Source organism: Trachinotus anak, unplaced genomic scaffold (assembly GCF_046630095.1).
Source record: "Trachinotus anak isolate AG129_WGS33_773 ecotype Australia unplaced genomic scaffold, CSIRO_AGI_Tana_v1 ptg000007l, whole genome shotgun sequence".
In the NCBI taxonomy this organism is placed as follows: Eukaryota; Metazoa; Chordata; class Actinopteri; order Carangiformes; family Carangidae; genus Trachinotus; species Trachinotus anak.
This window is the reverse complement of record NW_027273858.1, coordinates 21,774,667-21,791,040: the sequence shown is the minus strand read 5'-3', so window position 1 is coordinate 21,791,040 and position 16,374 is coordinate 21,774,667. Positions and strand designations below refer to the sequence as shown.

The following is a 16,374-nucleotide window of genomic DNA, read 5'->3' as shown; positions in this document are numbered from 1 at the left end:
ATTGACAGGTGATCTCTGGGAGGAGCAGAGCAGAAACACCACAGCAACAAAGATCAGTGCAAAACATATACAACTGCAGCCAACTGCAGGTTCTTGGCTTTTATTTTGGTGATTAAAAAGCAAATTTTCAGGTGTGTGTGTCCATGAATTTAAATCATGTATGATTTCTACACTTGCTGCAGCTGCTTATGGCGCTTCGAGGAAAATGGCGCATCAGAGAGAGAGACAGAAACAGAGAGAATCAAAGAGAGAGCAACTGAGTTAGTTTCAAAGCAGTTTGCGGGTGTGTGATCGAGAGCTGAAGCAGCTGCGCATGTCTGACTCACTGACTCATGGCAGGGTGTTTAGACTCTCACACACACACACACACACACACACACACACACACACAGTGCAGGGCTAACATACCAGAGGTGCCCCACCCCTTACATTCCACTTCATTATCCTCCTCCTCCCTTTCCTTCTCCTCCTCCTCTTCTCTTCTTCACTCACACTTTCTTTTACCTCTTTTCCATCTTTCTTTCTTTGTCATCCTCCCTCCAGTCTTTCTGTCACACCTCCCCCTCCCTCCACTGACTGTCTAAGTTCAGAGACCCAGAGCCATCCTACACCCGATGAGCCAAGTCTAGATATGAACACGCCACCAGCAGAAGAAGAGGAAGAAGAAGAAGAAGTCAAAGAAAGAATAATAGATGAGTGTAGAGCTGAGCAGATAAAGCACAGCGGTGGAGGAGCACCGCACTCCAAAATGGAGCCACTGTCTTCATTCAAGGTCACTGTGACTTCACGTGCCACTGTTAATTGTCTCGCAAAGTAGTTTCTTAAAACTACCTTTTTCAAAAGGTTTACATGTAGAAAAAGGCTCTTGAGACCTTCAAGGCAAAGAGGGAGTTAGCTGTGACTAGAAATCAACCAATCTGCAGTTTTGAAGGTCAGTGCTACTACTGATATCGGACTAAAGGTCATAATAGATATTTTTCAATAGTCAATACTTTAAAATTAGACAGAAATTTGCAAAAGATGATGAGTATTTGGTGTGTGCAACAAGAAATAGTACTTCTAGTGTGAGTAGGTGTCTCTAATGGTCCAACAGTGTGATCAATTTCAAAATAGGTGTGCAATCAAGCATATCAGTATGCATAATTTCCATCAGAGGCAGAGAAAAAATTACTTGAATGAAAGCCCAATATCTACCCATTATTTTATCAATATATGTGACGCACATATTGATAAAATATAAATTGCAGTATCATCATTTTTCTTATCCTAGATATTTTAACAAACAAAAAGCAAAACCAATGGATGAATGGTTGTTTCGAGCAGAGCAATCTGATCTGAGAGAAGAACATCAGGTAGGAGCATTTCTCAAAATACACACTTCTCTGGTTTTGCCTTCAGCCTAAAATATCACCAAATGTCCTGATACGAACCAAGGAACAACCGCACACTGGCCTAGTTTGGGAGAAATTTCCATTAATTTTACTCTGAAATGTCTTCACAACCAGGCCCACACACAGCTCGTCCCCTCTATGAGAGAACTGATGAGGATTGACTACGATTGATAAGGACGTAATAAAGTCAAACAGCATCAAGATCAAGATCTGAAATATAACCTCAGAAATCGAGGTTGACTTGTGGCTAAAGGTGTGTTGAGATAAGACTGCATGAAAAATTGATGGTGGCTTCAGGGAGGTGGGCCTTAAAACCAATAATAATATAAAGAAAATAGAAATAGAGCATGAAGAGTGAGTTTTAACATGTGTGAATGACTGAGGAGAATTAAAGTAAAACATAACCATGTACACGTTTTATACATTTAGCGATGAGGTCAAGTGTGTGTGTGCAAGCATGAGAGTGTGTGTTAGTCTACCAACACACATCAGACATGTGGGCTGAGCATATTATTCCTGGAGCAGGCTGTAGTGAGAGTGTGTGTGTGTGTGTGTGTGTGTGTGTGTGTGTGTGTGTGTGTGTGTGTTGTGTGATAGTGCAGTGCTAGAGGATGGACTCTGCAGTGATATTATGATCCTGTAACCGGATACGCTGGTTTCCATGCCTGAGCTGCACATCCACCCCTCCCCCTCACCTCTACATCGAGCTATTTCAGGTTCTCTGGATGCACAAAGTATGGACATACACTACACACTACACTGCTGCAGGTAGATGACTGTAACACTTTGTTGTGTGCCTCGTTCGGCACATATTAATCTCAGCATTCGCGCACAGTGGCTGACTTGCAGTTTGCAGTCATGACCATGCTTCCACGGCTCCTACTCTGTAATGCATCCAGCCCTGCACACGAGGACGACATTGTCAAACTCAGTCCTGTGTGTGTGTGTGTGTGTGTGTCTCTCACACACACACACACACACACGCAATGAGGAACTAGTAAACACATTCCAGACAAAACCCAGAGGAAGAAATGAGTTGTAGTGCTCTCCTGACCAGATCCACTACGCTCAATAGCAGCTACACTTCCACACACAACTCAAGATACAGTTACACCATGACGATAGCTGCTTCTACTGTTACTGCCACTGCTGCTGCCGCTGTGACTACTGCCACAGCCCCGTCTACTCATACATGAATCCTGGTTTTACAAGTCAGACATGCACAGAGGAATTCAAAGTGATACAACCAGACTTCGTCATAAAGAACATCATCAACACCTCACCTCAGCTGTTTTTACACAAAACATGTTCAACTTGCTCTGTAGCATGGGATCGAATAAAACATGCAAATATACAGGATGTGTGTCCACCAGACTGGGGCTCTCTGTGGGACTCAAACGTCTGAAACATGGAGGTGACACTGTTGAAACTGTTCAAGACAGGCTATAAATGAGGCAAATCAAGGGTGGGAAAACACATGTGGTTTAAAGGGTGAAATACTAATAGATCTGGTGATGGGGAATGAAGGGCAATTAAATATTAAAGGTCAATTTATTTGTTTTTTGACTTGAAGTGCCCTCAAGTGCAATGTTACAGCCAACTTTTAGTATCACAATAACAACTTATCATGAAAACTTTTATTTTGAAGAACAACGAGGGAGGACAGATGGTAGAGGAGAGTCCAAATCAAAAGAAATAAGCCAATCATGTGGCTGAAAACAATGTCTGTGTGTGTGCATACCACAAGTGTGTGTGTGTGTGTGTGTGTGTGTGTGTGTATGTGTGTTTTCCCCTGTAGTGATCATAAACACTCACATGACAAAGGTCAGTTGAGTATCAGACAGGGAATTCACTACGATCTCTTACATAATGACAGACCTGGTTACAAAACCCTACAGTTCCTACTGCGCAACATGTAATACGCCATTAATAAAGAGACACTGGTGGATTCAGCCACTTAAAACAAAGTTGTTGCTCTGCTGAAAGCCATCTTGAAGTGTAACAGATTTTCTTTCTCAGTTTTGTTGAAGAATAAATTAATTACAATTAAATTTTGAGAGCAATCCTGATTGTGTTGATGTGAATGAATGGACTTCTGTAGTTGATTTACAATATTTAAAGAGCAAGTCAACGTGTCTGTAGTTAGGAGATTCACCACACCCTCATCACGAACAGTGTAAATGCCTGACTACTTAATCTACACTCAATTCATTATGTACATATTATCTGTTGGGAGGTGGTAGTTAATATTTAGTCTAGTGCTGTGGATTAAATACTAGAAAACAGTTCCATTCAACAAAACCTTTAACTACAGAAAAGTGACCATTAGTTTTATAATCATTAAGTTAGGATTCATGACAGGGCTGTTAATTAGCTATGGGTGTAAATGGCCACTGAAGATGTATGTTCCACCATGGACCAAATTTCTGCAGTTTGTTAAACACAATGCTTTAGTCTTTGGGATTAAAGTTGGTATGATACATAAAAAGGAAAATCCACTGTTTTACAGAAAGTTAATATCATGTCTCGTCTTTACAGACATGTGCAGTAACTCACAATGACATACACATGCACAGTAAGTATGTGTGTGCATTTTTTCTGGTAATCAGTGTATTCGCACACAAACTCACTTACTCCCTCTCTCCCTCTCTCTCTCTCACACACACACACTTAAATCTATAAATAAAAGGCAGAAGAAGATAGCAGATTTAGGTCAGCAGACGTGTCCACATGCAGCTGAGCGCTCTGCTCTCTCCACTGAGCCTCTTGAGGGAGAGAAAACCCAGCTTGATGCTTACAGTGACAAAGCCTCAGCAGCTACAGAAACCTACACTGTCAATACCGGTGTACAGTCGTATCCACCTTATTCCTGCAGTATCTGCCTTATTACTGCAGCATGCACCGTACCACGGCGGCGTCGGCCTTATTACCACAGTGCCCATCTTGTTGCAGCAGCACCAGCTCCGTAGCTGCAAGTGTCATTATTCTTTCTGCAGGCAGCACCTTTATTACTTAAGTATAATCCTTATCATTGCAGTACAAGCCTTATTGCTGCACTTGAGGCCATACTGCTTCACTGGGAGCTTTACTACTAATGCTACTTATAGGTATGCAGCCTCTGAAGGTATGCAGTGCTACATCCATCCCTCATTGGGTAGCCGATGCATCAGAACTGACTGAGCTCAAACCTTAGAGATTGCCAGTAAAAGCCTGCAGCTGTCACCTCTCTCATGATGTCCAGTCCAATTTCATATAAAGGCCTTCTAACAAAGCCTACGAAAATAAGTGTTTAAGATGATATTGTTTTAGTGTCTCCAAATCCCCCAAAATTTCCTTCCAGCTCAATGTTGATTTATTGAGTCTGAAAATAACAGCTGCAAGCTAGGAGAAAATTTGGGGAATCTGGAGGGTCTACTGGGCTCTAAAACAAAATCACGGACTGCCTGCTATTTTTTTCCAATGAGTCTTGGCAGTGAAGTGTGTGTGAGTGAGTGAGTGAAAGCTCAAAATTTAGCCACTGCCATGTCTCCTATTAGAAATGTTCCAGGAAATGTATCTATGAAATTCAGAAATCAACCATTTTTTTTAAAAAACGTACTCTGACCCCACCTGCAGACTGGGTGCCTCCTGAGGGGTTCCCCACTCAGCAAAAGCCAGGCTTCCCCCTCCCCTCTGTGGTTATCTGCTCATCTACAGTATAGGCAGTTGTGTAACTCTGCATCACCTCCTCTCTATGCTCTGTGGTCTGATCTAGGTCTATATTATATTGCGGGTGCTGGTCCAGACTGAACCTCTGACTGTGACCCACATGCAGCTTGTGGGTCAGAGCACAGGGGCGACAGAGTGAAGGGGAGGTATGGTCACCGAGGGAGCAGACTGCTGTGTTGTGGTGCATGTTACGAAACAGAGGCCCCTCCACTCACCACGATGGCTGTACGACTGAGACGGTCCCAAACACTGGTGAGCAAATCACTTCACACTGCACACACACACTTCACCACCTCACAGCAGCTTATATGTGGACTAACTACACCGAGCTTCACTCATACACAATAATAATTAAGCACAGTTTGTGTGCTAGCAAATGGCATTCATGTAAATATGAAGTCCCTGTTATCTCTGTGCTGCGGTGGACACTTAGCGTCAAACATGTAGACTTCACCAACTCATTATATCTGGCCCCCATTACATTTTCAATGACTTTATTTGTAATAGTATTTATACAAATAAAGTCATTTTATGTAATTTAAGATTTACTTTTTTAACTTAGAATAACCGAATTGTTAACACAGCTAACGTTATTCATTATAATGGCATAGACCAGCGGCTGAGTGTATTTCGGAAGAGCACTCGGTGTATTTTGGTTTTTAAAAAAAGTTATCAGACACTTTTCTCCGTAGTGATAAAATGGAAAGTGGCGGCCACAGCCTCGGCTCTGTCGGCTGGGCTGAGTTTTCGGCAGACACAGTTACAGGGTCAGTGGAAGTACTGGCGGATATTATCCGTTTAACACGAAAACTTTTCCAACCAGACCCCAGTGCCCGCAGCGCCGCTGAAACACCAGCCTCCGCCGTGTCTATTATTCATTAGAAATAGGTTACACTGCCCCGTCGGAACGCAGCCTATCTGCTCGCCGTGTCCTACCTTCCTCTCTGAAAGACAGAAACAGGGTCTTACCACATCCAGGTCCGCCGGAGTTTGAAAGAGAAACATGGGGGTATTTAAACGGTCCTGTCAGCCGCAGAAACACCAGCCGTCCGAGCTCCCGGAGCCTGTGTAGCACAATGGCGCTGATAGGAGGAGAGCTGCCCCCGCGCACAGGGGCGGTGCTGCCTTCACGGCCCGCGGGACGCGCTCGCGAGGTGAGCCGCACGTGCGCTTCATCGTCGCGCGGTCGGTGTTGTTTCAGGCTGAAGGTGCTGGTTAGTGTGACGTCACACCAAGATACACGCAGGGGAAGTTAGGTGCTTCTAAGATTTTATTTATTTATTTATTTTTTAAATGTCAACTTCTGTTTGACACAACCTAATATTTAATTTAGATGGACTTTTATTTTAATTCTCAGCCTCACATAAACTTTTACGATGGTACAGCCATCTGAGCAAAAGTTGCACTTCCTTACTGCTTGAAGACAAAATAACATTTAACCAACAGTGAATTCATGGACACACAAACTCTTGCGACAATTAATCTGCTCGAAACATCAATTACACTCCAGAGGTCGTTATTCCTGTAACAGCGGTATAATTACTGAGGTGTCCGGGTCCATTTTCTGTTGGATTGAGAGTTTACGAGGAGCACATGAACGTAGCAGGAGAAGCTGAAACCGAGCAGCTGCCCCGAGAAGTGGCGTCGTCAACTTTGCTCCGCCCACACACACACACACACACACACACACACACACACACACACACACACACAGTGTGCTCTGTAACATTGTATCGCTCTTTCTCTCTTTCTCTCTCCCTCTATTGGATCATAAGATTAGTAAATTACACATTAACAAAAACTGTGGAGGAAAAGGAAGCAATGTTCATGTTGTCAAGACCTCATTTAGTACTTTTTTAATTCTGTCATTTTAATCTTTAATGTTCAAGTATCTCAGAGATTTTTCTATCTGCTGGTGATTCAGTGTTTTCGAACCTGCAATGGAAACTTGGAATCATGTTTTCTTTTAATGACACCAGAATAGTGGGTGGTCACAGAAATGAGCAGTGGGCTGATGGTGCCGTTTGACTAGTTAGTAATGCCCGTCCTACCCAGCAGCAGATGGCAGGGTGATGTCCGGTAAACTCAAACAAAACCCAGCAGAGTCTGCGACGTGCAGACAAAAACACCAGTGGAGCATCCCGGGGCAGAAAATGGGCATCTTAGACCGTTTGTGCCCCCGATGCCCCCTGCTGCACACTCACCCAGTTGTGCACTGATACGCTCACAGACACAATGCAAGTCTCCCTACTTTTTCCAGACGGGCTTTGATCAACCTGCTGTCACAAATATTTCCATCTACTGGAGAGCAGTGTTTACAGAGGACTTCAGCTTCTCCTCATGTCAGGGTGGAAAACTGCATTCAGGCCTTCACGGTGCACCAAAGCTCTGCACGGTGAAGGCCTGGTCCGAACAGAGAGTGGCACTTTGACATTTATGCTAGAGCTAGAAAATTTATTTTGCAGTGATTCCACTGATTTTGCCATTTAAAATACAGATGTGACCAGGATGTAAGTCATCACTGGCTGAAGGTTGCAAGACACAAAAACTCCTGTCACTGGACAGTATGACATGTATGACTCAGTATTACAGCTCAAGCTCACTCACTGGAGACAGTAGAGCTTGTGGAAACTGCTGGTCAGACAATAAAAGGCAGGTTAACTCCGTGCATGCATGCATGCATACGTAGCCTCTGTGGTGAATGGAGATCTGATTTTAGTCCTGTGTTCATCTCTCTGGACTCTGAGTTGACTCATGAATGCCGAGCAGCGAGGAGGGATGGCTCTAAATAAAGATTTCAGGTCAAAAACAGGAAATGGCTCAGTGAGCAGGGAGGGCAGGGCCATAGCAACACCAACTGGAGAGCTGCACCCACAACATCCCTCCCTCCCTCCCTCCATCTATCTTTATTTATTTCTCCCTCACGCTTCTTTTATTTCACTCTCTCTGTAAAATCTGCCTGTTCCTTGTCTTTCTCTCCTTTTTGCTGTTGCTTTATCTCTATTTTTCATTCTCTGCCTCTGTCTTCGTGTCTCCTTCTCTCTCTTCTTTCTTTCATTCTGTACATTTATTTGATTTTTTATCAGGTTCTTATTTCAATTCAGTGACTTTGCTAAAACAGAATTACAAAAGCACAATGCAAAAGGGCAGCAGTTTATGCATTCAAATCATATGGACATGAGAAATTATTGTTTTAAAACGTATACTATAAAATGTACCTGCATCTACAGTAACATAAACATGTAAGGATACAAGTCTGTCGAAATACAGTAAATGCTTTATTCTATTGTCGTTATGTTATGTCCTCTTTGTCTGCGTTTCTCTGTGCATGTATCAGGTTGTGTGTGTGTGTGTGTGTCATCATCAGTGTGAACCTGACTCATGGTGAGTTCACTGGTCTAACTCATCACCCAGTACATGAAGCTACATGTTGCTCCCGCCCGTCGCCATGTTGCACTGTTGGGTGGTAACTCGCAGGTTTACGACTGTCACCAGAATTAGTTTGCCGACCGTCATGTTCCATTTATACTCGCTGTGACTGTGTGTGAATTTTTACATCATTGAGGTTTGTAAATTCATATGAGCATAAAAATGTGAGGATGACACACACACACACACACACACACACACACACACACACACACAACTGGAATAAGTGATTCATATGCATGTCTCTGTGTTACTCATTAGTTTTGTTTACGTGAACAATGTATTGATTATGTCCTCTATTACACTGTCTCAGCAATAAAGGAATCACTACACACTAGTAACTGTAAGTAATTTATTCTATGAATGCTTTAAAGGTCCCATATTGTATAAAGGTAGATGTCCATGTGTTTTTTGATTATAAAGCAGGTCTAGGTTCTATATTAAGACTGTGAAAGTATCAAAGCCTCAGTCCACAGAGAAATGCACACAGCCTGTATTCAGAAACTGAGCCTTAAAACCAGCCGTCAGGACTTCTGGAACTTTGTGATGTCACAACAAATCAGTCTGTGCCCTCAGCCACGCCCCAAGCCCCACCCACCTGGACCCACCCTCCAACCTTGAAGGATTTAGATTTAGAGTGTTTACCTGAAATCTGCTATATTTTTATTAGAACACTCAGAAAACAGTCAGCCAATCAGAAGAGAGGCTCAGATCCTCCTTATCATCACTGTTGCGCCCACATCTTCATCTGTTACTAAAACTGTTGTTACCACGGCTGTTTGTCTGAACACAGTCTCCAAGCGGTTTCTCTCAACAGGGGCTTGAAGTAGCATCCAAATAAACAGACACACATACTATACAATACTACATTATTACACAATAAGGACAGTCAGAGAAGTTGGTTACTTCCTATCCCATACAACTAACCACCAGAACTACACGATTAGGCTCCATCTGACCGTACTACTCTGGAGTTTTTCAGACCCTTAAATGAAGACTTTTGGAAACACTGCTGGACCTTTGGAAGCGATGATGCAGAGACCAATGCTCACTTCCTGACTGGGTCCATCCCGTCAGGTGTGTTAGTATGGATTGAAATCAATTTGGATAGGGAGCTAAATCATTTGTCTGGACAGAGGTTGATTTCGTTTTAAAATGCATTTTAAAACAAAAACATATTATTGTGGACGTAGGTTTAGCCTTGTTGTCACCGGCCTCCAAAAAACATCCTGCAGATCTCTGAAAGAAGGAGGAGCAGCCAAAATGTTCTTACTTTATAGAAATATCTTTACTCTGAATGTACAGCATTTAAACTAGTCCTCAAAAAAGAAAATTCCATTTGTAGAATATTAAACAGCCGAGACAAGACAAACAGCACCTTTGGCTGTTGTGGCAAATGAAGCAATTTTCTAATCAGTTTACTCGACATGGGGAGCTCTATTCAGCTGATGAAAACAATCCTGACGCAGTTGTTCCCGATCTGGTGATCGTAGAGGAAAGAGAGAGAATGAAGAAGAAGAAATTCACATTTAAACTCTACAAATTAGTTTTCTTCTTATTTTTCTCTAATTAGTGCCTTTATTGTGAAATACCAGATGGTGCCACCTCTTCAGGCCTCTAACACGTATCCATAGGAATCAGTTTGAGAAGGGAACAGTACCTTTTGATTGCACTTCTTGCCACTCACAGATGCATACAACCTGTGTGAAGGGGTCACAAGCTGAGATTCCTTCACTGTTAGAGTAAAACAGGTCATCTTAGGTTTGGGGACGACAAATTTAAGCTTGTGGTGCAAAGGAGGCATGAAGTTTAAAACACAGGTAAGCAAGTGTGAAGGATCTAATGGAAAAATGTTTTCCATGGGAGAAAAGTTGTGGATCCAAGCGAGCTGAGGTGATACCAAAAGGTGACGTGAACACACTGCAGACGACTGATTGGTCAGAGAGAATCATCATTACTGGCCAGTGTACACCGCTGTACACCGCTCACTGTAGCCTGTGACATTTCTGTCAGTTACTGTTCTGTACTTTTACTATGGCAACCAGCAAAACCACGTGGTCAGTTGATGAGGTGCAGACGTTTCTCTGTTTGCTTTCCCCAATATTCTTCGTTGTTCAGGAATGTCGAGCTGATGATGACATCACGACAGCTTTGTGCACTGTCGCCATAGTAACAAGGCAACATTTTGGGGCTACTATCTGCAGTGGAAAAATATGTACCTGATCAAGTAGAGTTGGTAATGTGGGAAAACAGGACATCTGGGCGTCTGCGGCTTCATTTTAGACTTTTCTCTTTTTTTTTTATCTGTCTATTTGAAATCCTCTAACTTTGTGGAAGTGCAATACTGAATCAGCGACAGACGTAACCAAATGATGAGATCTTCTTTCTGACTCTATCCTTGGCTTGTGTTTATGAAAAAGCAGACGGCAGCACATAAAGATACTACTATATCTAACACAACAGCACCTTGGTTAAACTTTCATGTTCAGTTTTTGTTGAGACTGAGTCACGACTGAGCTGTTGATTCAACCATAGTTTGTGGTGTTGAAGTTATATCACGTTATTTCTCTATTGTACCCCACAAGTGGACAGACGACAGTTCTCTTGCATCACATTTGGAAACTATAAATCCTTAGATAAGTGCACAAGTAGAATAGTTTTACCTTTAATCTTACAGCTTTGAAATGATCCAAATTTAAGTATTAGTGATTTGTATTTTATGTGTTTTATGTGTGGTCATAAAAACTAAAAAAAAAAACAAATCTGGCTTGAAAAAGAAAAGAAAACACTGGCAGATTTGGGAAGGGTGTGTGAAGAGGACCAGAGAATATTAATAATACTATTAGACATGGGTGTGGCCCGCCAGCCCAACATGGAGAGAAAGAGGGAGGGAAAGAGGGAGGGGAAGGCTCCACACCAAAAACACCCATCTGCTTTCTTTCCCATTCTCTCTCCCTCTCTCTTTGTCTCTTCCTCCTCCTTTTCTCTCCCTTTGTCTCTTTACCAGTCTCTTTATTAGCATCCATCATTCCCCTTCTCAGCCTCCTGCCTCAGTCTCACACACACACACACACACACACACACACACACAGGATGGTTTATCCTTGATTCAGCTTGATATATATCCATGACTAGTAGCTGAAGTTGCTGTGAATGCAGACACCTGCTCAGAACAGCACATCAGCAGCAGTTTCCTTCTGCACAATTTGTTTGTTTCCCTGTCAGACTGAGATTTTTTTTGTTCTGCTGTGAACTGTGCTGGAACATCTTTTTTCCTATAAAAGCATCACCACTCCAGACCCATTTTAGAGAGGAGAGGTTCTCTACAGTGGTTCCAGGCTCTCTATGGCAGCTGGAAAGGGACATTTTAACAGAATAAACAAAGACACGCTCCAAACTCACACCAGCCTAATTAAAAAGACAAGTCTGCCATTATTGTATTATTTCTTATAATAACAGTGGACGCGTGCCACAGAGTAAGGAAGTCAGAAACTATTGAGAGGCGGCTTTTCATGAGATTTGATGACAGTGTGAAAAATAACACCTGCTTTATCTTTTTTTTTTTAAGTGTTTATATAAATATGGAGTTATTATTCCCTTAACCAAAGAGCCCCTCTGTGCATAGACTGAAGAATTTAGGAAGATAGATCTATAAATAGAAAATAGTTAAGGCGCCAAACCAAACTGTTCATCCTGCAAGAAGAGGGCCTTGACTAAGAACATGGGCGAGTGACCCAGACAGAAACACAGAGAGAGAGAGAGAGAGAGCGGGAGGGAGGTGTGTTTACTCATGGCTGTGTGACGCCTCCAGTGTCAGGTGACTTACAGGAAAGAAGTTGTTGTTCTCTTTCTCTCTCTCTCTCTCTGTCTCTTTCATTTGTGTCCTTTTCTCTCTTTTTCTCCTCATGTCATAACTTCTGAAATGAGTTGTTTTTCTTTGTATGTTAACGCACTTCCCCGGCTGATCAGACTACACGCTGTCAAAAACAAGCATCTGAATCATGTTAGACGGCAAATTATTTGATTTGAAGAAAATTAAAAGTTTAAAAGTTGAGTATGTGATGTTGTGGAACTCAGATGAGACATTATGAGACACTGTAATAACCATCTCAGACACACAGTACAGTACTCTGTTCTACGCTTTAATGGCTTTTGGCTCAGGGCTACGTGAAAAGGTTTACCGTAATGTGTGTGTGTGTGTGTGTGTGTGTGTGTGCGTGTGTGTGTGTACCCATCCATAGCAAACTGGTGAGTGTGACACATTCCAGTGAGACAACTCACCAATAGTCCAGCAGTAGAGAGAACACAGATACTTCTGTCCACTGGGTGAGAATTCATCTCTACAATTTAATGTGTTTTTTGTTTTGTTTTGTTTTGTTTTGTTTTGTTTTGTTTTGTTTTGTTTTGTTTTGTTTTGTTTTGTTTTGTTTTGTTTTGTTTTGTTTTGTTTTGTTTTGTTTTGTTTTGTTTTGTTTTGTTTTGTTTTGTTTTGTTTGATACACAGGTTACATGTAGCTGCATTATTGTGATTAGTCTGAATGGAAGAGGAAGCAGCAGTAGAGTTAATACTGGAGGCAATGTGATTGTGGTTGTGGTATTTAGAGCAGTAAAGGTGCTACTCAAAGCTGTAGAAGGAGTAATAATAGTAGTAGTAATAGTAAAAACCTCAGTGCAATTACTGCTTTTTACAAACAGAATAAAACAGAAACCTACGCTGTTTTGCCTTTAACAATAGATTCTAGGTTCTGCAGCATTTCTTTAAGTGTGCGTCTACTTGAACTGAGCCGCAGTGAAACTGTGGAGAGAGACACTGTAGCTGAAAACAGGAAGGTCATTAATCTTCGAGAGAAACCAGGCCGACTCACAAGTCACAGCACAAGGAAGCAGCTTTAGAGACTAGCAGCCAGCAACAATGGTTTAGCTGGTTATCCATCTTTCTTCTCTCAGTTTTTCCAGCCTCCCGCTCACAGCTTCATTTCACTAACCCCTCTCTCCCGTCCAGCCACAACGTCCCCACAGAGACAGTTCCCCCCTCTGCTGTTGCTTTTTATCAGTCTGAACGATGCAGAAATGAGAGTGTTCACCACCTTTTCATGTCCCCTAACCAAAACCATATTGGACCATAACACCAGACCCCATCTCTTACCTACGACCTCACTGTGTTACGACGTTCCACAGACACATGTGAAAATGTATTTTCTGTTTTACTTCTTCAATCAACCCCGTTTTTCTCAGTGGATCCACTTGAATGCACCATTATGTAAAACTGAGGTTAGTGTGTAAAGGAAGCTTTGTTGCTGCACTGATATATGTTGTTGGCCATACTCCACATACCTCTACAGTAAAGGTGGTGAGTGCAAAGTTGGCCTGACCCAATTATGAGAACAAGACTCAGATGTAAAAATACCAGGATATTCCTTCAAGATTTTATTTGACAGACCTCTTTTGTTGTTGTTGCTGCTGCAGCCGTACTTAGCGTGGTGGCTAATGTTAGCTAATGTTAGCAAACTTTGGATAGACAATCCTGTGAAACTGACATTTCTTCTCTATTCGTGCTTCCATTACACTGATTTAGCATTTATCATTATTCAGTCATTTTCAGTTATGGCTGCTGTGTGTTTTAAACACCATACTGCTGTTAGCCTCAGTTCATGCTGATTCTGGAATCACAGGCGTGACATGCATCTGTCCCGCCATGCCAGCTATCCCTTCTTCCACAGACGTCGACCCAGCTCTGTGCCAACCTCTGCTGCCGGCATAAAGGTGAAACAACGCTGCCCTCCTCTCCGGTGGCTCTGAGAGCTCAGCACACTGCAGCTTAAGAAAACACACAAAGAGACAAAACACAAACTAATTCAGAAAAAAATCTCCTTCAATTTGACCACATTGGCTGCAAACACACACTTGGAAACAACATGTTGTGTTTTGCAGCACATGTGGAGTCAAATTGATGCAGATGTTTTCTGAATTTGCTCGTGTTTTGTCTGTTTGCATTTCTAAGTTGCAGTATGTTGAGCTCTTAGGGCCACCGTTACCCCCCCTCCCCACTCATGTTTGTACCTTTTCTACAGAACAGCGAGGCGGACTGAAGGTGTGTGAGGCTGTGTAAGAGGGGCTAGAGTTACAGTATAATTGCACAGTTGCTGATGTGAGCAGGTTACATCTAAAAGCATAAACAGAACTGTTTTTCTACTTGTGTTTTAATCAGATCACTATAGACAAATAATAATAATAATTGTATTCACCATACTGTAATCAGATTACTCTACTCTACCCTACTTTATGTTTTAAAAAGTATATTTATCCATTTCTATCCATTTACTGCTATAATCCTTTTTTATGCAAATAGAGAACAGTAATCTGATTATAGTAACCCACTTACATGCACAGTAATCTATTACTCCGTCCCCTGCTGCTGCCCTCCTACGCCAGACCAGACTGGCTGAGTCAGCTCCGCTGCTCTATCACGATTCAGCCTGACACACTTTCCCTCCCTCACACCCCTCTCCTCACTTTCCTTCATGAAGCCCTTCATTCACTCTGAGCTGCGTTCAAACTTCCTCACCTCTCTGCTTCCACTGTCAGTTTCTGTCTGTTTTGCCTGATTGCAATCATCTCTCCGTCTCTATCTCTTTGCCATGAGAGATAAAACCACCCCCTCCACACACACTCCGCGCTTTTCTTTTTTCATTCTTTCGACCCCCTCTCTCCCTTCCTCCCTCCCTCCCTCCCTGCTGGCTGCCTTCAGGGTAGCAGAAGGGAAGTGAATGGCTTCAGCCCTCCCAGCTGGTCCCATCACCCAGCAACCCAGAGCAAAACAAAGGAACACACACACACACACACACACACACACACACAAGCCTACAAACAGGCAAGCAGTGCACACACACACACACACAGTCAGGTTCACCAGCAGATGACTCCATGCATGTTCTTATAGACATGCACACACATATGCAGATGAATGCTCACACACACATGCACACACACACACGCACCCGTACCCCCACCTTTTGCCCCCCCCCAAACTCACATTCATAAACACAGCCAGCCAGCCAGCCGTCCCCTGCAGACTCCCACCCATCATCCCTTCCTCCAGTCCCCCACCCATCATCCCCTTCTCCCCTCCCCAGCACCCTCTGCAGACACCCAGTCCTTTGTCCACACTCTGCTCTCCACACACACACAAAACATATTTGGGAGGAAAAACAGAAAAACATGTGTTGGTCCAAAAAAGAGAAGTCGGCACAAAGCGGGGAGAGTAAATGCACCGTTTGTGTTTGTGCTGCTCACGCACACTCATTCACATACATACGTAAAAAATGCAACACAGCACCAGAACAGAGCTCGATTGTCATCTTAAGTTCAGGCAGCCCGTGGCAAATCACAGCCCAGGAAACCTGCACAGTCGTATGTGCACTTAAAACCAAGCTCCCCCCTGAGATCCTCTCTTATATATCATCAGTGTGTGTGATGGCCGGTGCATTCCTGGAGTTATTTTGTGATGAAGTCCTCTGGCTGCTGTTAAGTGTTTTCTTTCCCTTCTGCTTCTTCTGGTTTGGACTGTACTGCAAAAAAGCCCCTTAGATAAAATGACTACAAATCACAGTCACTCTTAATTGGTAAATGATCAGGGCTGGATTAACACAGTCAGGGGTTCTGGGCCATTGACCCCCACCCCCACCCCTGCCTTCTTCCTCGCTGTATGCATTCTGTATGTAATAAGCACAGATTTTTTTCCTAACATGAACCAGTTAAGCACAGTATAAGCTGAAACTAGATCTGAAATCAGGGCCACTGTACAAGATCTTGCCTTCAGGTCCTTTCATTTAAGTCTATAATGTGC

The 16,374-nt window shown here is 42.8% G+C and overlaps 1 protein-coding gene across 2 annotated transcripts in view; it reads right to left on the bottom strand.

Moving 5' to 3' along the window:
• sertad2b (SERTA domain containing 2b) overlaps positions 1–16,374 on the bottom strand; it is a 40,441-nt gene that overhangs the window by 9,083 nt on the left and 14,984 nt on the right. The window contains exon 1 of one of the 2 annotated variants that reach the window (XM_071481433.1): positions 6,069–6,335. The exons of the other annotated variant lie outside the window; for it this stretch is intronic. The gene's annotated coding sequence lies outside the window, so the exon portion shown is untranslated. Of the gene's footprint in view, positions 1–6,068; positions 6,336–16,374 lie in introns of those variants that run through there. 2 annotated transcript variants of the gene reach the window in all.